The sequence below is a fragment of the Triturus cristatus genome, chromosome 4_1, assembly GCF_964204655.1.
Source record: "Triturus cristatus chromosome 4_1, aTriCri1.1, whole genome shotgun sequence".
Lineage (NCBI taxonomy): Eukaryota > Metazoa > Chordata > Amphibia > Caudata > Salamandridae > Triturus > Triturus cristatus.
In genome coordinates this window covers 542,127,889-542,149,327 of record NC_140585.1, presented here as the reverse complement: position 1 = coordinate 542,149,327, position 21,439 = coordinate 542,127,889, and the positions used below count along the sequence as shown (strand labels likewise).

Genomic DNA, 21,439 nt, shown 5'->3' with positions numbered 1-21,439 from the left:
TACACTCAAGAAAGATAACAAAACCTTCCAAAACATCACACGATCTGAGAAGGAAGCTCTACAGCAATTGGCCAATAACACCAACATTACCATCAAGCCTGCGGACAGAGGTGGAGCCACGGTAATCCAAACGTCTGAAAATTATGACACTGAATGCAGGAGACTGCTGGGGAAATTACGAAATCCTCCTTGAAGACCCTACTGAGGCTATTCGGATACGCATAATGGGGATGGTGGAAGAAGCCATTGCCCATGACTGGATTTCCAAAAGAGGCTGACTTTCTTATTCAGAAGTCACCCAGAACACCTTATTTTTATACCATCCCTAAAATACATAAAAACCTTGAAAACCCACCAGGACGTCCTATCGTATCAGGGATTAGCTCTATACTTGAGCCCCTTTCAAAATTTGCGGCCGCTTTTCTTCGACCACTGGTCCAGGATAACGCAACCTACTTGAATGATACTAAGGCAGTCTTACAACTACTGGAAAACCTTACTTTTGACCCTGATCAACATCTGTTACTGGGATTAGATGTTGAGAGTCTGTACACAAGTTTACCTCATGACGAGACCCTGGATATCATAGAAGAGGTCCTTTTTCTACCACTTGGAATTATCACACTCCCAGAAATGTGGTTATGGAATGTATCACGTTGGCCCTCAAGAAAAATTTCTTCATGTACCAGGATGTTCATTATTTACAGAAACACGGTACCAGCATGGGGAGCACCTTTGCGCCGAGTCTAGCGGGTCTGTATGTTCACCATCTTGAATCACAGAAAATACTCCACCAGCATAACCCATTCTATAACAACTTAGTTCTATGGAAACGTTACATTGATGATGTTCTAGTTATTTGGAAGGGGAATTCTGAATCAATTGCGACGTTTATGACTTGGCTTAACGAACAGAACACCTTTCTCAAGTTTACTCACACATCATCTAACAGTAACTTGGTGTTTCTCGACCTTAACATCTACTCAGATGAAGGGAGATTGAAGACTAGCACGCACTTTAAACCTACGGCGAAAAACTGTTTATTGCTATACGATAGCTTCGACCCCAGACACCTCCGGGATAATCTACCCTTTGGCCAGTTCCTACGTTTACGAAGGAATTGCTCTGAATTAACTGATTTCAAAATTCAAGTCAAGGATCTGGAGAAAAGAACTGCTAGAACGGAACTATCCAGATCCCATAGTAAAAAGAGGACTAAAACGAGCTAGAAATAACAACAGAGACTCCCTCTTAGAAGAGCATACTCCACAGGAACAAGAGAGCAGACCTGTCTGTGTTACAACTTACAACACCCACTCCAACCAAGTGTCGAAAATCATTAATAAGAACTGGAGGATCCTAAATTGCGGTGGTTTGAACTTACCTAAACCCATGTTCTCCCATAAAAGAGGCAGGAATTTGAGGGACATTCTGGTCCACACAAGACCACGCTCACTACCAGTCAGACACACTACCAGTAGCATATTACCACCTATCAAAGGGCATCATCCGTGTGGTATGTGCAGCACGTGCGTACTCACTAAAAAAAGTACCCACATCACTTTTTCCAATGGCACATCTTGAGAGCAAAGGAAATTCATCAACTGTAATAGCAAGAATGTGGTCTATCTCATCACTTGCCCTTGTACTATGGAATACGTTGGAATGACCACGAGACAGTTGAAGATACGGATTGGCAAAGATAAGAGCAATATCCGCTGCAAAAAAAGCACGACTAAGATGGCAAACCACTTTCTAACCAAGAACAACGTTGGGTGTTCCGTCTGAGTACACATCTGACGGGCCTCAACGATGAGATACCTTGGTCACAGCTGACTTAGTATCATCGTTTTCCATCTTTGAAAACATTGGCCATTGGACATAAGCCCGTCTGTTCTATGTAATTTAGATTTTTAGAGCTAAATCTATAATTAAATGCGTGATGCAAGATGTTCCATTTTTTATGCACGCATTTTTTATGCACGTATTTGCCTCTTTATTTTTTAAGTCCTGTTTTTTGAGCATACATGTGACGCATGACGTTCCATTTGTTGTGCACGTATTTGCCTCTTTTTTCTAAACAAGTCCAGTCTTTTATTATGAATAGTACCTACTGGCACTTACAGCCATAGCTCCCATGAGAATTCAACCATGTATTACCAACTTAGACTTATCAAGCTCGAGTGCATCTTTTTCTGAACAACTTCTGTCGAGACGCTGTAAGACCTATGCGTCACTCGTATAAGCGGTTTTCCCGCTTTTTCATTTATTTTTAATTTTTACCGTTTATTTTTCAACGCTATTATTGTTTGATATCGTTTTGAGTATGTGGCAATTTGTTCACCTCTTTTATTCTATTTTTTGGAGCTTCATGATACAGCGTGTAAACACTGACCATCAGACACATCCATTTACTACACTTCCGCTGTACCAGCGTTCGAGTGGAGTCAATGTACTTGCTTTTTAGCCCCCGGTACACCCGGAAGTAGAATTACGATCCAGGTGATACGGTGTTTTTCCTAACGAGTGCATAACAATCTACTTAAATAGTGTGCCTTCGGCACTGTCCCGCATTACGGCGGAACCGCGGGATGGACTCACATCGAGCCAGGTCTTTGTAAGGGCACGTAAGTACGGCACAGCCGTTCTGGGGAGCTGACTTTGCGCATTCAGCACAATCAGCGTGTAGAAGGTAACAGCCATTTTCTGTTCTTTCTCTTTTTTCCCCCGTTAGTATTACGGTACCCTGACCTAACCACACGTTCTAAAGGTTCATGAGGCATTGTCCTTGCATATGCATAAGTATGTACTAGATTTATACCACGTTGTCTCTTCTTTGCTCAATAGAAAATTGATCACCATTCCATAGAGTGTGTTTTTTGTTTTTCGTTTGTATTGTCTTGTATTGTTCTTTTTCCTACAGGTCACCACACCTCTTTCCTGCAAAGTTAGATCTATGATTAGATTTCACTTTTTGTCACTTAGTGGCGCACCGCTTATGTTTGCAGGTACCACGTATTATGTTTCCTGGGACACTAAGCGTCCATTTCTCTTTTTTCTGTTTTTTTCAGACACACAAGCATACCATTAGGTATCGTATATCAATGTATCATTAGTTGCATTTACACTTATTTTCATAGTCATTTGAATAAGCATACGGTATTCATATAGGAGGGATCTTTGTCTTGTCCTGATGAAGATGCCTTGTCGCATCGAAACATGTTGACAAATTAGGAATAACCTCGCATTAACGTAGGGCATCTCCGCACCACTTTCTTTTAACAGTACCAGCCTCGCTTGACCTATTAAATTTTTATTTGTCTTCAGAGGCCAGGTCCTTTTTAATCCACTCACTCACATTCACTTCAGACCCTCCCTTTACATCACACATAGCACTTTATTATCAGTGCTCCCGCGTAGGCCCAGGTCGTAGCACGCCCCGTCCCGCAGGGTATTTAAACAAACACAGTGTGTTTCCAACCATAGTGGGACACGCACACATCACCACCTTAGTGACTTATACCCAGGTTTATATATTCTTTCCCCTTTTCTTTAGAGGTGGATATTTATGTTTGATAACTGATTCTGTATGGAGGACGTATCCACCCCCAATACCCGTGTAGGGTTTTTCCTCTGCACTCCCTAATCTTGTTATTTATAGCCCCAACTGATGCGTCTGGGAACAGACGTGAGCCACTGGCGCTCACTACCACTTTCCCTTATGGGGCGCGCTGGACTGTTTAAAATGTTGGCACTGCCGAGGCTCCTGTACATTCTACAAAATACGCCGTATCCAGTACCTAATGTGGTATTCAAGCGGATTTCTGAAGCATTGCGGACGTTGCTCTGGGAGGGTGGCAACCCAAGGATAGCGCTGCGTAAGTTAACCAGAGGGGTGTACGATGGGAGGTTGGCCCTCCCAGACGTACAATTATATTACTGGGTTTCACAGCTGCAAGTGGTCAATGACTGGGTCTACGCGGCAAGTTTGGAGCCGGCTTATAGAGTTGACAGATTGGTCATGCCAGGGGGAAACTACGAGCCCCTCCTTTATGCAAGGATGACACGAAGAGACTTGCCATCGCACACAGGGGTGGTGAGCCAATGCTGGAGGGGTGCAAATCAGTTACTGGGGTGGAAGGGCACTCTGACAGGCAGAACCCAGTTTGGTTTGGGGATCAGTTAGCAGAAGTGTCTCGTTTGACTGGCTTTAGGGGATGGAAACTAATCTGCATTGAGTATTTAGGGGATGTATGGAAAGGAGACGATCCCCGACCCTTCGACTATCCTCAAAAACAATATGACCTAAATGACACACAACATTACCACTACATATGTCTTACTCATGCTCTACGTTTACACATGCGGGGCGTCACGTCCATTCCGGAATATTCCCCTATGGAAGACTCCTTGATCCCATAGTGGAGAAACCCACTTCCACAATTTATCGTAAACATATAAACAACATGCCTGATCCACTAGTGTCCTTGCAGGAGAGATAGGAGGGGGACATAGGGGCCCTGGAAGACGACAACTGGCTGGACGCACTGCAGAGCCCCTGTGAAATAGCAATTCGCTTTAGGTTCCGATTGGTACAGCAAAAAATTCTACATCAGGTGTAATACCCCCATACTCATCTATATGCCTGGGGAAGAAGCCAGTCGGCCCTCTGTGCGAGGGGATGTAGGGGAGAAGGTACATTCTACCATATATTATGGGAAATGCCCAGAGATAGTACCCTTCTGGACTAAAGTTGTGGACACAATGGCAGCGGTGGTGGGTTCCCCGGTCCCGCTAGAGCCTAGGTGGCTATTGCTGATTATCAAAGGGGCCACGGACTGGTCCAGATACAATGACATCTGGTTAGCAATGGCAGCAGGGGTGGCAAAAAGGAACATAGCCAGTGGCTGGGGGGCACAGGCGCCTCCGCAGTGGGACCAGTTGTTGCGAGATCTAGATTGGTGCCAGAGAACCAAAGAAACTATTTACAAGTCTAGGGGTTGCATAAAGAAATGGAAAAAGGTCTGGGGTCCTTGGAGGAACTACAGGGCAGTGAGGGGTAGATCAGGGCCAGATTTATAAGTATTGACAGTCCTACCTGTGACTAGGGCAGCCGTATTGTGAAATGTCATTCTATCACATGCTATATGAATATTGTCCTGTGTTGTATGATACTACGAGCAATGTTAATAAAAAGAATTTCAACAAAAAAAAAAACAATGAGATAATTCGGATGATTTGTGCAGCATTACAAATTGAGCTGAAGCTGCATTATGCCTACCGACCTGAAGCATCTGGAGTGGTCGAGCAGATTAATGGCACTATAAAATCTAGGTTAGGGAAATTGTGTGCATCCACAACACTGAAATGGCCTGATGCTTTACCCCGTGTAATGATGAGTCTTAGAAGCATTCCTGACAAAAAGACGGGATTGAGTCCACACAAAATCATAATGGGAAGAGCAATGAGACAAGCATACATACCAGCGAACAAACTGATGAGTATATCTGATGATCTAGTGCTTGATTATTGCAGAGGATTGGCTGAGCTGGTGCGTTCTGTGTCTCACCTGGTTGGAGAAAACGCCACTACAACACAGCCGAATCAAGCTCATGATCTGAGTTCTGGTGAATGGGTTCTCGTCAAGAAACACGTGAGGAAATCGTGTTAAGAACCCAGGTGGAGTGGTCCTTACCAACTCATTCTGGTGACGACGACAGCAGTGAAGTGTGGTGGTTTGCCAAACTGGATTCATGCAAGCCATACCAGACGAGTCCTAAGTCCACTTGAAAGACAAGAGGGCAGCAACTGCTAAATCGAAGTCCAAGACCAGTGTTTGAAGTGTGTGAAGCTGAAGAATCTAGAGTAAAAACAACAGTTGATGGACAGAATGCAGAACAAGGTCATACATTCACCCCAGTACAGAGATCTGGGCCTAAATCCATTGTTTTTTTGCTCACCATGCCATTCCAGTTTGGACCCAGCCATATGCAAATCAGTCTTGACCCTGTGCCCAGTGGGAAAAGTTCAGCCTGAACTGCCAGGCCAGATCCTCCCTGGACTGGAAACAAGCATCCTAGGACCAGTTTCTGGGCTTCAGCCCTCTTAAGCCAGGATAGCTTGATTCCAGTGGCATGGGGAGCACGGGACTCACGTCTGAGCATACCCGTCCCACTCGGGGTGACAAATGCAAAAAAAACTATTGATGGACAAAATGCAGAACAATGTCATACATTCACCCCAGTACAGAGATCTTGGCCTAAATCCATCGTTTTTTTGCTCACCATGCCATTCCAGTTTGGACCCAGCCATATGCAAATCAGTCTTGACACTGTGACTGTTCCCATGAGGCCCAGGGTCAGACTGATTTGCATATGGCCATGTCTGAACTGGGGTGGCGGAGTGAGCTAAAGAATGATGATGGATTAAACCCAGATCAGTTGACTGGGGGTGAGTACTTGCATTGTTCAACACTCCGTTCATCATCCCTTTTGGTTTTGCTTTGTTTGCCCTAAGTTGGCAGGGTATGCCCAGACGTGGGTATCTTGCTCACTTTGCCACTGGATTCAAGCTAGCCTGGCTGATGATGGCTGATTAGCCAGAAACCGGTCCCAGGATGCTTGTTTCCGGTCCAGGGAAGACATGGCTTGGCAGTTCGGGCTGGACTGTTCGCATAAGGCACAGGGTCAGACTGATTTTCATATGGCCATGTCTGAACTGGGGTGGCGGAGTGAGCTAAAGAAAGATGATGGATTAAACCCAGATCAGTTGACTAGGGGTGAGTGCTTGCATTGTTCAACACTCCGTCCATCATCCCCTTTGATTTTACTTTTAGAAGTTGGCATTTCTGTGTGCTATGTGTGTGCCTGCCTGATGTTAGTTGCATGTCTGGCTTGTGAGTGACAGCAGCTGAGGGGTGTGGGTGGCTCCAGGAGGGGCAGGGTGAGTCAGCTAGGCTGAATGGGACACCTGGGGGAAGAGTGGTGGGTGGAGTAATCCCCTGACTCTGAATGGGATGGTGCTTCCCTAGTACAATGCTGGCTCCGCCCCCTGTGGTGTGTCTGATCACTGAGCCCCCACCGGACAAAGGGGAAGAGGAGCTGGGTAAACAGAGTGCTCCAAATCCCCCCTGAACCAGTTGCATCTGGTTTTCCCCCCAGCCCCGTGCCTACACACAAAGAAAATGTGATATAAATTTAGGGGCTGTGACCCCATGAAAATGTTCTCAGTGGTTGTGTTTGTTCTTACTTTGGGGGGGACACTCTGCCAGGAGGAACCGCCGCGGGACCCAGCTGCTGTTTCCTGGGGGTCCCTGCGTGCTGGCATGCCTGGTTGCGCTGTGCCCCCCCACACCAAGGACTCATTGTTCTGGCCTTTCTGGGGCCACTACTGGGGCTTAGGCTCCTAGCGCCTGGTGAGCGCTCTGAAATTAGTGGCCAGAGAGGAGCCTTTTATTCAAACTCCACCCAGAGGGGAGCGTGAGAGCGCTGCAGCGCTGTGCTGCCGGAGCGCCCAGAGGGAATCCTGATGTGGGAATTCCCAATCCCGAGTACCGAGAGGAGCGGAAGCCCACCCGCGTGGTTGATTTTACGTGGGAGAGAGGGAGCCCAACCCACTCTCCTGAGATTGCTAATCAGCGGGAGCCCACCCCGCGCTTACGTGAGGGAGAGTGCAGCCGCAGCCGATGGAAGAGTCTGCCTGGAAGTCAGGCATCCAGAGTGCCTGGTTGTGGGCGGGGCTAGGTGGCTGCCAATTACAGCGCGGCAAAGAGGAAGCAGGAAGGAGCCTTGCGGGCTCCGCATTGTTGTCCCGGGTCCCAGGAGGGGGCCCGGGTGCAGTGAGGACAAGCGCTGCTGTTTGCGGGGCCCTCGTGTCCAGAGGAGAGCCCCGTGTGTCTGCAAAAGTCCCATGACCCTGGTAAAGGGACCGGGTGAAGCCGACAGAAGAAAGGGGGCACCGGAGCCTCGCGGGCTCCCTTGGCTGCATGACCTGTCCTCCCCCTGCCGCAACAGGAGCAGAGAGCATCCCGCCACGACAGGAGCAGCCCGAGAAACCCAGGTGAGTGGGGCTCAAAGGGGGCTGAGTGCAGAGCCGGTGTCCCTCTTCTGCGCGACGAGAGCAGAGAGCTCTTGACCGGCAGATTGGCTGCCGGTGCTCGGCAGAGACTGGGTACGTGTGCGCCCCACCCCCACATTGATCGTGCAGGGCTCCGGGGGCATTCTTGTAGCAGGACTATGGTGGCACCTCGACGGAGGCCCGGTCCCGCAGTTTCCACACGGCCACCTCACAGTAAGCTCTGAAGTGCTGTGGTAAAGGGGATGGGCGGGAAGTGCACGCCCCTCTATGCCAGTAACTTGATGTCGTACTAATGTAAAGGCAGCTGTGCGCAAGGAGTCCTGGTGAGAGGGACCCGTAAAAGGCACTGTTGGTGCTAGCATGGATTTCTTTTGGGGCATTTTGTTTAGAGTCCCAGAGAGGGGTTCAGGAGGCACGCTGGTGCCAATGCTCAGTTTCACAGCTGCCCAGCAATTGGTGGGTAGCTGCCACGTTTAGGTGGTGCATCTGCGCACTTTGCTTTGCTGCTTTTGCAGCCAGCCCGGACATTCTGGACATTGGGCATTTGAGCCCCTGTGAGAGGCCAGTTGTCCTGGGTCCAGGTCCAGTGTTTTGTCCCCTCGATTGGGACACACTGCGTTTATGCTAAATATTGCCGATGGAGTTTATGCTTGCGAGACCTATTGCCTCATGATTCTTACATAATGTGCTTTTACGTATGAGTTTGGTGCATAATGTGTGATCCTAATATGGTTTATGCCTAATGTGATAATGCTGAGGTCATTATTGCGCCAGTAGTTACTGGTTGTGCTCTACATTTGCTATTTGTGCTACAATTACTGGTTGTGTTCTACGGTTATGATAAATCTTATTTTTACTATTTCTACTAAGTGATGATTCTGACAGTGGTCCATAGGCCCTGTCATGTGTAAATAGTCCCCTGTGAATATTGCCTAGTGCCAGTTGGCACCGTGTACATTGTGTGATTATGATCTAATGTGTTTATGACAATACAAAGGCTATTTTTATATATAACCTTGTGTGGAGTTCCTTTTGTGGTGTGCATAGTGTGTTGCTGCTGTGTGTGTGTGTTGCGCAAACGCTTTACACATTGCCTCCGGGATAAGCCTGACTGCTTCTGGCAAGCTACCAAGTGGGTGAGCAGGGGTTATCTTGGCATGTAACTCCCTTGCCCTGACTATTTCCCTGTTTTTGTGTGCGCCCAGATTCATTCTATTCACAGTATCACTTTACTCACTGAGTATACTGTTTCTTCTATACTTTTTATGATTTATCCTTGAAAACAAAGTAATTGTTGCTTCCCGACAGAGCCATTGTATTTTGTTGTATCCTTCGTGGGACAGCTCACCTCCGGACTTTGGCCGTCATCGACGTCTCCTGGTCCCCGTGGCTGAGAAGTCAAGCTTCACCTCTTCTCACCAGAAACATCCGACATCGGTGGGCATTTGTCTATCGTTCCCCTGGTCACTGTAAAGTGACCCAGACTCTGTCCAATCTGCTTTTAGGTTCTTCTCACCTCGGATCCAGGCTTGGATTCCACCGGACACTTTTCATCTTCCCAGCAGCACTTTTCCACATCACGCCATTGAAAACGACAAAGGTTTCCGACATGACTTGACCCCTATGCACCCGGCTCCTCTGGGATAGGTAACACGGGTATCTCGGTACTCTGAAGGGTGCTGGCCTTTCGAACCTTCTATGTTTAACTGGGTTTGCTCAAAGTCCTCTCCGAGGTGTCCATAATCCTTAAAATTTCAACCGCGACTTGCCATAGAGTTGTACGGAGCACGCGTCTGTGTACTCACACTGCACCCGTCCTCCGTGGGTCCCCTGTGTCACTACTTTGGGTGGTTCCTTGGGATTCCAGCGATTCTACGTGCTCTAGGCACTGTGTCTAGTCAAGTCGTGGTTGTTACACCACTCTTAGTATATGGTTCGGTCTCTCCCTGGAGCCCGCTGTGTATTGTGCTATTTACTGTTGTTCTAGGGATTTAATATTGTGTGCTTTGTTCTCTAATCTCATACAGAGGTTAGTAGAGAGTGTTTAGTAATTAAATACATACATTTTATATATTCCTTGTGTGGTCATTCAGGAGGTTCTGAGCTGGTAAAACAAGCTGCTTTACATTCCTTCGAGACTTAGTCTGAAGGCTGCTCTCCACAGCTACCACCAGGATAGCTTTCAATAAATGTTGTCTTTAACCTAATCATCAATAAGGGTTGTTTGGAGTGGTACAAGGTGCCCACTTTAATTAGTGGTCATCATATACCATGCCAACTTCTCACCAGAAGGTAGGAGAGTCATTCCACCAGTGAATACCCCAGGAACTGGGATACCTACACCAGGGAAGCTGGGTGCAGAGGTGCAAAGTGACATTGGAAACCGCTGTAGACCACAATGGAGGACTTCAGTAAAGATACCACTGGCGAAGACTGTGCAAGAGTCCTGTGGAATCCAAGGGTGGATCCTTGAAGAGAAGTACCTGCAAGCCGAAGGGACAGAAGCTATACCACTCGGATATTACCAGGAGACACAGAAGAGCAATGCCTACTGATGACCGATGGTTTACAGTAGTTGACAGTTACCTTGTTGCTGCAGGTCTGAGGACCAGGCGATGCTGAAGAAGACCAGGAGCCGTGCATGAGCTGTCCCACGTTGGAAGTCGAGAACCAGGGGGTTGGTGCCCGGCAGGAGCACCAACAAGCCTTGGCAGCTACAACAGAGGTGGAAAGCGAAGAAAGAGCGACATTGGAACCAGAATGGCCCAAGGGTCTCACCACAATCAGGAGAGTCAAAGCAGGCCCTGAGCAAGCAGGGGACACCACTGAAGTAGGAGAAGACACTCTGGAGGACCCACAGGCCAAGGGTACAGGAGTCACAAGAGGATGGCCATCAGCTCAACAAAGATAAAAGCCCATGGTGTAGAGGATGCGGTGAGGATGCTGATCTTGGCAGGAAGGGATGCTGGAGAGTGGAGCTTCTTATAGCCCGAAGATCTCTGGAGTGCAGAGCCAACAAACCTTGGAAACGGCAAGTCGACACCGTGCACAGGGGTTCTGTCCCAGTGGTTCCGACGACAGATACTGGCCTCAAGCTTGCTGAGAGGCAGGTCAGGCCTCGAGGGAGTTGCAGGGAGCCTTTCGAAGTCCGTGGAAAATCAGGAGCAGTAGACCAGTCAGCTTTGTTGCATTGCGTGCAGATGCAGGGGAGTGACTCCTTCACTCCAAGAGAGATTACCTTGTGTGTCCGTGATGCCCACAGGTCTATTGAAGATCCTGGATGAAGCACCGACACAGATGACGAAGATGACTTGCAGAACAGCAAGACCAGGAGCAGTGGGAGTCTTCTGTGATGCAGTCTTGGTTCCAGGAGAAGTCCAAGTGTCCAGGCGGTCGAAGAGTGACGTGGTTTCAGGCTTGAGTCTTGTTGCATGAAGAATCTGAGGACCCACCCACAGGTAAGTCCTTTTATACCCTAAGAAAGGGGTTAGGACAACTCAGGGGTCTCACCCAGAGGAGGGGCTGGACGGAGGGGAGGATACTCCCATGTCCTTTGTCCAGTTTGTGCCAGAGCAGGAACCAAAGGCTCCCAGAACTGGTTCCAACTGAAGTATGCAAGGAGGGCACCAAATGTGCCCTTCAAAACAGTCTGGTGGCACTGGCAAGCACCCCCACCCCAACCCAATCAACTGAGTCCTGTTTCGGAGGTGGTCACACCTCCCTGTGTCTGTGACCGGAAACCTATTGTTCTGCCTTCCCTTGCTTGACCTCAGTTCAGCAGCAGGAGGGCAGTATCATGTCTTGGGTCGACAGCAGCACTAGCATGATGGTAGATCGTAGTGGGCTGTTACCGGAAGTACAGAGAGCTTCCCGGAGGAGCGCCGCAGTGCATGGAATGATACCTCCAACAAAGGTAACGATTTTGGGGTATGATTCCAACATGTTTGATACCAAACATGAACAGGTTCGGCACAGCCACTATATAGTTAGCCATCCCGTAATAACGGATGGCCACTATATGTATCAAAATGGCTGACTGCACTTACAAAGCCTGGAGAATCGACTCTGGGGTTTGCAGAGGTGTCCTGCTCATGCAGGGGCACCCTCACACTTATAACCCAGCACCCTGCCTTCAGGATTGAAAGGACTGCCTTAGGAGTGACTTATAGGTTTTAAGTGTAGTCAACTGAGATATAAGAAAACGTATATCTGTTGTAAGTTGTGCTAGCATCCGCTTACACAGGTTGCATCAGTAGGCCTGTAGCCACAGGTTGAGTGGTCTCTCATGGGTTGGCCTGTGTGGTTTGTGACTTTTCACTACTGAGCTTCCTGAACTGAGTTAGTTTAGTGGCGGGTTCTGACAGTCGGCTTTTTGCTGCCTGCGCTGTCACACTGTATTCTATTTTAAAATTCTTCTTCCAATTCAAAATTTAGTGTCGTTTAAAACTTTTTTTTAATCTATTTGAAATTTTTACTTACTGTGCATCCTCTGTTGAATTTGAATTGCAATTTGCTTTGCACCGGAGGGGGCTTTGGGATCACCGGACGCCATTTTGGCAGTGGGTGCTCTAGTTGTCCAAGAGGGAATGCATTTAAAGATGTGCGCTGCGCAGAAGTGCTGCCTGTGTGGTTTGTGAATTTTCACTACTGAGCTTCCAGCACCGAGTTCAGTGACGGGTTCTGACAGTCAGCTTCCTGCTGCCCACACTGTCACACCATATTCTATTTTAAACTTCTTCTTCGAATTCAAAATTCAGTGTCGTTTAAAAAAAAAATGTAATCTATTTTACATTTTTACTTACTGTGCATCCTGTGTTGAATTTGCTTTGTACCGGAAGGGGGCTTTGAGAAGACCAGAAACACCATTTTGGCAGTGCATGCTCTAGTCGTCCAAGAAGGAGTGCAATTAAAGATGCATGCTGCACGGACGCGCTGCCTGTGTGGTTTGTGACTTTTCACTACTGAGCTTCCTGCATGGAGTTCAGTGGCGGGTTCTGACAGTCGGTTTTCTGCTGCCTGCTCTGTTACACTGTATTAAATTTTAAACTTCCTCTTCGATTTTAAAATTCAGTGTTGTTTTAAAAAAAAATGTAATCTATTTTACATTTTTACTTACTGTACATCCTGTGTTGAATTTGAATTTGCTTTAAACCGGAGGGGGCTTTGGGACGACCAGACATGCCATTTTGGCAGTGCATGCTCTGGTCATCCAAGAGTGAGTGCATTTAAAGATGCACGCTGCACGGATGCGCGCAGCGGCCCACCGCTGGGCAAGCCAGTCTGCGCCCATAAGCGTCCCGGAAGCAGCCAGCGCCAGCCACGCCGCCTGTCTGAGCCCCCACAGTAAGTCCGTTTACCGGCCCTACAGCTGGGATGAGCGGCTCTCACTCTGCCTACAGTTATGTAACGGGATGGGTAGATTGGAGGTTTTAGCTAACCAGGCCACCAACTGCAGCCATTGTAAGTTCCGTTTATACCCAGGGTTGTCGCCCTCTGCCTTCTCACCCATGTAAAAATCCGATAGGGCATTCAATTAGAGCAGCTGTGATCAATGCAAGCTTGGTCTCCAAACACTCGCAAGATATCTTTGACTTACTCTCGGATGAGCCTCTAGATTTGCTATTCATTACTGAGACCTGGTTTACTGAGCATTCCAACCCAGTGATTCAGCTGGCCGTCCCTAGGGAACATAAAATCTTACGAGCTGATCGTAAATCTGGAAGGGGAGGAGAAGCAGCGGTTGTATTTAAACAAAAGTGGATTTTCTACTGATGCGAGTCCTTATAGATTGGGGAGGGAGATGCTCTTGATTTCTGTATTACCATCTCCCCTCCCTTCTCGCTGGGAAGTACTTTGGTTTATAAACCCCCGTCCAGTAGGCCCTTTTCTTAAAGCACTTGATGAGATAATCATCCCACGAGCTCTACGCTTTGCTCACTTCATACTGCTCGGGGATCTTAACCTCCACTTGGACTGTGGGGAAGCTGGGGACACCCAGGAGTTTCTCGACTCAAGTCTTGCCCAGCTCCAACAATGGGTCAGCTCCCCCACTCATCGGGGTGGTCACCTTCTCAAGCCTACCTGTTCCAACTTCCCTATCTCAGTTAAGAATCCTCTTCCTATGCCCTGGTATGACTATTTTCTGATTTATTTTTCCTGGCAGACCCACGCAAACACATAATGGGTCCGCCCTGTCAATGGCCCCAGGGGAAAACCTATGGAAAAATGGACCCTTCTGCTTTCAGTTTGGCTCTTGCAGAGTCGTGCCCAGCTCTCTCCAATGACCTGACTGGAACACTTCACAGTTTTACCAACTGGATGTCTCAGGCGGTAAACCGATTGTCCCCTGCGACTTGTTGCAGGCGCACCAGGGATTCTCCTTCTAAACCTTGGTTTTCAACAACTCTTAAAATCCAGAAGCAACTGTGTAAAAAACTCGAACGTAAATGGAGACAGGAGTACTGCCTGATTGCGAGGCTGGACCTTAGAAAGGCCTATTATGCATCGATCACTCATGCAAAAAGTCTCCATTACGCTGAACGCATTGCTCTTTCTAAAAACAATGCAAAATAAATTTTTAGTATCGTACAAAGCTTCCTCTCTCCCAGAGCGGAGGCTATTACCCATCCCGCCTCATCTGCTTGGTGTGTCGAACTCTCTAGCTTTTTCATCGACAATATCCAAGCTCTCCAAGCTAATTTTGATCTTGACAATAGTCTCTCAGTAGGGAACTTGCACCCCTACGGGCTGCCTCCTACTTTACCATCTACATTGGTTACCTTCACTGCCATCGCTCAGCCAGACTTTTGGTGGTCCTCAAGTCTCTTAAATCTGGCTCACCAACAGACACCTGCCCGGCTAGACTGCTGTCTATAGTCGCAGAGACGATCAACCCTGTGTTAAATCAACTGATCAATCTCTCTCTTTCTACAACCACGGAACCCACAATCTGGAAACAGATGAAAAATGGTCCCATTATTAAAAAACCCTACCCTACCCTTGACCCCAACATCCCCTCCAGCTATTGCCCTATTTGTGAGAAAGTGCCATCTTTCTTGCATGGTATGCCCCCACTTTTTGCTGAATGCACTTTGACTGAGTGTGCCCTGGACTCCTGCCAATCAGGTGTCCAGGGCCTATGTTCCTTCCCTAAAAACTATGCTGAAACCTAAAACCCAAATTGGCAAGCCCTGCCCACATTTCAACCCCTGGTAAAGGGTACCCTAGGTACCCAGGGCCTTGTGACCAGGGAAGGCCTCTAAGGGCTGCAGCACTTATTGTGCCACCCTTAGAGGCCCTGTACCCTAACACAAACACACTGCCCTTGCGGGGTCACTGTGTTTGTGTTAGGGTACAGGGTCAGTGTCTGGGTACAGGACAAAACAGAGTGCCCCTACAGTACCCAGGTCCATTCCTGGGCACTGTAAGTGCAGTGCTGCCATTTAAGAGTATATGGTGCAGGGAGATCGTCAAACACGAACTCCACAGCACCATGATGGCTCCACTGAAGACTGAGAAGTTTGGTATTAAACTTCTCAGCACATTAAACCCACACTGATGCCAGTGCAGGATTTAATGTACAATGCATGACAGAAGACATCTTCGAGATGCCCCCTGAACCTAACCTACAATCCACGTCTGGTCTGAGGGGCTGCCTAGGCTGCCACACAGCAGACATGTTGCTGGACCCCTGGGTAGAGAGCCTTCCGCTCTCCTGGGCCTGCAACAGTACACATCCTGGGTGAGGTGCTAGGTCTCCTCCCCCAGGATGGGCAGGGGAAGCTTCAAAGGCATGCCGCCTTTGTGAGCTTTACAAGGCCACTTGCTGTAATCAGCAACTGGCCCCTATCGGTTCTAAACCCTCACTCTGGCGGGAAGATTGGCCGGAAACCCCAAGGAAGGACAGAGGGTGTGCCAGCCTCTGCCAACCCGCCCCCCCCCTCAGGTGGGGGAGGCGAGGTGAAGCACATCCCCGGGCTCTCGCCATCTTGAAGATGGGGAGCCCTGCCCAATTAGGACTAGGCCACTGCTCCCCTCCCCCACAGGAGAGTGGAAGGATAGGGGGTGTACGCACCCCAGGACAGGTACCCAGTGGTCCCTGCCCATTATATACCGGTAACGCCCCTAAATTTAGTATTTAGGGGCACCCTGAACCTTCCTTCCATGGATTCCAGATTCCGAAACAGCAAAGAAGATCAAGAAGAAGACCTGCCGTGCAGCTGCTAACAAGAGGAAGACACTAACTGCTTTGGCCCCAGCCCTACCGGCCTGTCGACCCTCGAACCTGCTCCTGCTAAATCCCGGCACCTCCTGTGGCCAGGAACCTCACAAACCCCGGAGGACCTGGCTACCTTGTGACTGTGAGCATCTGGGACTCCCACGAGCAGTGGCACTGCTCAAAGCAAGTAACTAACCCCTGGCATCAGCCAGGAACCGCTAACCCTGCACACTCTGCACCCGCCAAGCATGGCCTGTGCTGGAGTGGACAAAGACCCCGAGGACATCCCCCCCCGGTGACTTGTGACCACGAATCTGGCACCCAAGGACCCACCTCGCCTGACGACGCCTGCAGCCTCAGAACCAGGGACCCCCCCCAACCGCGATCAACAGAGGGTAAGATTTCCTGACACCAAAAGGCACCCCTGCACCCTGCGGCCCCCTGTGCCCAACTCCTGGGTACCTACCTATCCTCCAACTACCCAAGTTACCTCTCAAAGTGGTGGTCACACCTGAAGAATCTTCGTTCCTGAGCTTGCAGCCTTTGTTCGTCCTGGAGCTTTTCCATTGCAATCCATTGAGCGCCCGAAGGTTCAAAAGCACCTTGCACCCAGCCGCCCGAGTGGCCCTGGTAGTGCAACTTCTACTCCTACCTACTTCCCCATTTGCCCTGAGCAAGTGACCAGGAGCCCAGCTCCCAGAGTCGCGTGGCCTGCTAGTCAGCAGCCACCAACCAAGGGCCCCCTGCCTCCTATAGAACAACATTGGGCCTAACTCACTCTGCACCCGGCTGCCCCTGTGACGCCGAGGGTGTAACAACTGTACTTACCTGACCCTGGGAGACCCCATAGTCTATGCGCAGAACCTTAACTCTGCCAGTCGAGTACTTACCCAAAAGCCGATAACTCACTTTTCTTCCATAGGGTAACATTGACTGGTTTCTCTTGAAATATTTTCTAAGTGTGGAGTTTCTAAACTTTAAAATATTCACCTAAAATCAACCGAGTAACGAAAACGGAAATACTCACCTGCTATTAGGAGAGATCCCAGTGCTGGATCTTGGTGTGCAGCACTGACCCTGAAAAGTACTTACAACCGTACTTACCACTAACTCAATTTTCTTCCATAGGAATCTATTGACTGTTTTTCTGTAAAATTTCTTCTAAGTGTCGATTTTTGCAAACTACAAATATTCTTTAAAAATTGTACCAACTGTTAAAACGGAATTACTTACCTGTTTTAGATAGATGTCCCAATACTGAGCCTAGGAGCCCAGCACTGGATTACAAAAGTAACGAGAACGTATTTTACCCGTAACTTGAATTTTCTTCCGTAGGAAACCATTGACTGTTTTTCTGCGAAATTTCTTCTAAGTGTCGATTTCGCAAACTTATAAATATTAGTTAAAAATCGCCTGTATAACTTAGACGCAGTTTCTCAACTGCTTACAGGTGGTACACTCGTGCTGGATCCAGGATCCAACACTGACCTAGAAAAAGCAACCATAACCCCACTTACCTGCTAAGTGAATTTCCTCCCATAGGATAACATTGGTAATTTGATTAGATAAAGTTTCTAAGTGTCAACTTTTAAAATAGCAAAATATTGCTTGAAAATCACAACAGTAACTAAAACGTATTTACTCACTTGTTTTCAAGAACTGTCCCGGGACTAAATCTAGGATCCAGTCCTGGAGTTAGAAAAGTAATCCTGAAAGTAATCAATTGCATATAACTTAAAATTCCCATTGAGCTCAATGTATTATTGTGTTTGAAATTGTGTTGCCTATTGCAACAAACTAACTATTGCATTCCAAGTCAATTGCCTTTTGCAAAGTATTTAACTAAAGCATCTCATTCTGAGAAATTATATTTTGATACCTATTGTTGGTTCTAAAATAAAACAACCATATATTTTCTTATACAAACCATTGGCCTACAGCTTAGTTCTTGAGTGTGTGAGACCATTTGCTGACTGAGTGTGTATAACAAATGCTTTACACTGTCCTCTGATACTGCCTTACTGCTCGACCAAGCTACCACTTTAGAGAGTAAGGTTATATCTAACTTTAGCCTCTGCCAAACCTCTGGGGGCTGTGGACTTTGTACACACTGTACCTATTTGTGAACAGTATATACAGAGACACTTTCCTACACTATTCCCCTCCGTCCTGCTGCGGCGAAAGTTTGTGAAAAATTGGTTAATAAGCAACTGTCAAACTATGCCGAACTCCATGGCCTGATTCACCTGGCTCAATCTGGCTTCAGAGCCACGTACAGCACTGAGACAGGTCTGGTTGAAGTTGCTGAAGCAATTCGGGAAACTTTGGACTCAGGAGGTAGAGCAGCCCTGATTCTGTTTGACTTATCAGCGGCTTTCAGCACTGTGCCACACTCCGTGCTCCTTGACGATCTCCTGGAAATTGGAGTTCCCTGGTCCGTCGGTCCCCAAAGGAAAAGGACGCGAAATCGAGAGCCACCCGATCTCAAAAGGAAACGGAGCCAGGAGCCCACCCTGGTCCGTGTTCAGCGTCTACAGCGACATCTGGAGCCCACCCCGGCCGCATCCAAGAAAGCAAGGTGAGAGAAATAGCAATAAAGGCACCCGATCGTGGAGAACCTGCCCGCTGACTAAATGAGAGTCCGAGCCTCCCGTGTTAAGATTTGACCCGAAATCTCGCGAGACCCCGGTGGCCATCTTAGAGTCAGGCGGGACAGCCAATGAAGAGCTGAGGATGGCCCGGCGGCCATTTCTAAGTCAGGCAATTCAATATATAGCAAATCCCACCCACTGAGGTCTCGGGGGCCATCTTAAAGTCAGGCGGGACAGCCAATAAGAGGCTGGAGAAGGCCAGGAGGCCATTTTAGAGTCAGGCATCAACTAAAAGCAATAGGAAAAGGGCAAAATAGAGGTCTATAGGGACTTTACAACAGAAAAAGGAAATAAGAGGAGAGAAATAACAAAAGAAGACAGAAAAGAACAAAGATACAAGGAAGATGAGCATCGAAAGTGACAAAAACGGCGCACAGGCAATATTTCGCAGACCACTACCATTCAGCCTATCAGAACCACAGACAGGCATCAGGTGGGAATGCTGGATTCGAAATTCTAACGATACATGCTCACCAGAGATGTCATAGAGGTGAAACACGTTGACCTCTTCTTAAATCTCGTAGGTGATGAAGTGGAAGATCTGCTCGCCACATTCCCCAGCGATAAAACGGCGACGTACAACGGACTGATACAGTGCCTCACGGAGAAGTTCGACCCGCAAATAAACATCAACTTCGAGAGGTACACATTCAACACCGCGTGTCAACGAACGGAGGAGTCCCTTGACGATATTGCGATAAGGCTGCGTAAGCTAATAACGTATTGCGAGTTCGAAAAGTTCGACAATGAACAAGCGATACGACTGCGCATCATTGAAGGTTGCCAGTCCGTGGAGTTCTGCGCGCGCATCCTAAAGGAACCAACAACGCTGGAGAAGATACTGGCACTGGCTCGAGCAGAAGCAAGATTAACGGCACATGCCAAAGAGATGGAGCTAGGCCAAGACAGAAGGGCTGAACAAGCAAACCGCGTAATGGGAAGCAACAAAAAGAAAGACAGCACACCGCCAACGAGAAAGACAGGAAAAAACTTGCTACCGGTGCGCCCTTGACTTCCCACACGTCGGTGCATGCCTGGCAATGGGCCAGAAGTGCAGGAAGTGTAACAGGGACAATCATTTTTCGAGCGCTTGCATGAGCAGACAGTTCAAAAGTGACCAAGGAAGACCGTAAAGAACAAGAGCAGCAACGAGCAGGTATGCCAGGCACATGGAGACGGCAAATCGCAGCTCATCAAAAGAATCTGATGGAACAGTCACATCTGAAAAAGCGGAACGACTGTAAGTGATGTCAGATGCACCAACTGAAGAACACAGGGCAGAGAACATTAACTGTATGGAGAAGCATCAGATAAAAAAATCTGCGACAGTGGAGATTGAGGTAGGAAGCCATAGTACACGTTTTGTGCTTGATAGTGGGGCCACGTGCAACATCATGTGCACGTCGGAGTACGAGAAGATGAAGATAAGACCGCCACTGTCACCATCTACCGTCGACGTGTTCACCTGGGGATCGAAGAAGCTGGTGGAAAAACTGGGCAAATTTACGGAAAAACTGACGTGCTAGGACAGGTCTTGCAGAGAAGAGATACATGTGCTAGAGGGAGACATCCCAGCACCATGCCTGCTGAGCAATGTCACGGGGCAGATAATGGGCCTACTGGCAATGAGATACCACATGTCAGAGAAACTGAACATTCTACAAGAGTATCCAGCCATACTACAAGGCCTAGGGAAACTAAAAGGGAAACAAATAACATTACACATTAACGAGGCAGTCAAACTGGTGGCGCAGCATCACCGACGAGTGCCTATACATCTGCAGCCTCAGGTCGAAGAAGAGATACAGAGTCTTTTGGCACAAGACATCATTGAGCCCGCGGAAGGACCGACACCCTGGGTGTCTCCAATAGTGGCAGTTCCGAAATAGAACACGTCAAAGATCCACATATGCGTGGACATGCGGATACCGAACACAGCCATTGAGAGAGAACAACACCGTGGGCCACACCTGAATGACATGATAAGCTGTCTCACTGGAGCATGCCGATTCTCGAAGTTGGACATGTGCAAAGGGTACCACCAACTGGAGCTCGACGAGCAGTCAAGGTACATTACCAAGTTCTTCACGCACATGGGCCTCTTCCGCCACAAGCTTTTGAGTTTTGGCATCTCATCTGCCGCGGAGATATATCAGGAAACAATAAGACAAGTGATAAGGCCGGTGAAAACTACAGCGATGATATCCTGGTATTTGGTCGATCTGATGAAGCGCATGACAGTGCCCTGCATGAGGTATGCAGACAGCTGGAGCAAGAAGGTCTAACACTGAACGCCGACAAATGCGAGCTAGGAAGGAGTGAACTGGTGTTCTTTGGACACATCTTCTCCAAGAAGGGAATGAGCCCAGACCTCAGCAAGGTCGAGACACTTCAGAAGGCGAATTCTCCAATAGATGTTGCAGAAGTGAGGTCATTCCTTGATCTTGCCAGCTACTGCGCCCGCTACATAAAGGACTTCGCCACGGTGAGCACA

General features: G+C 48.2%; 1 long non-coding RNA gene across 1 annotated transcript in view; it reads right to left on the bottom strand.

Annotated features, from left to right (window-relative positions):
- LOC146855199 (uncharacterized) overlaps nt 1-21,439 on the bottom strand; it is a 159,531-nt gene that overhangs the window by 121,825 nt on the left and 16,267 nt on the right. The gene's annotated exons all lie outside the window — the stretch shown is intronic.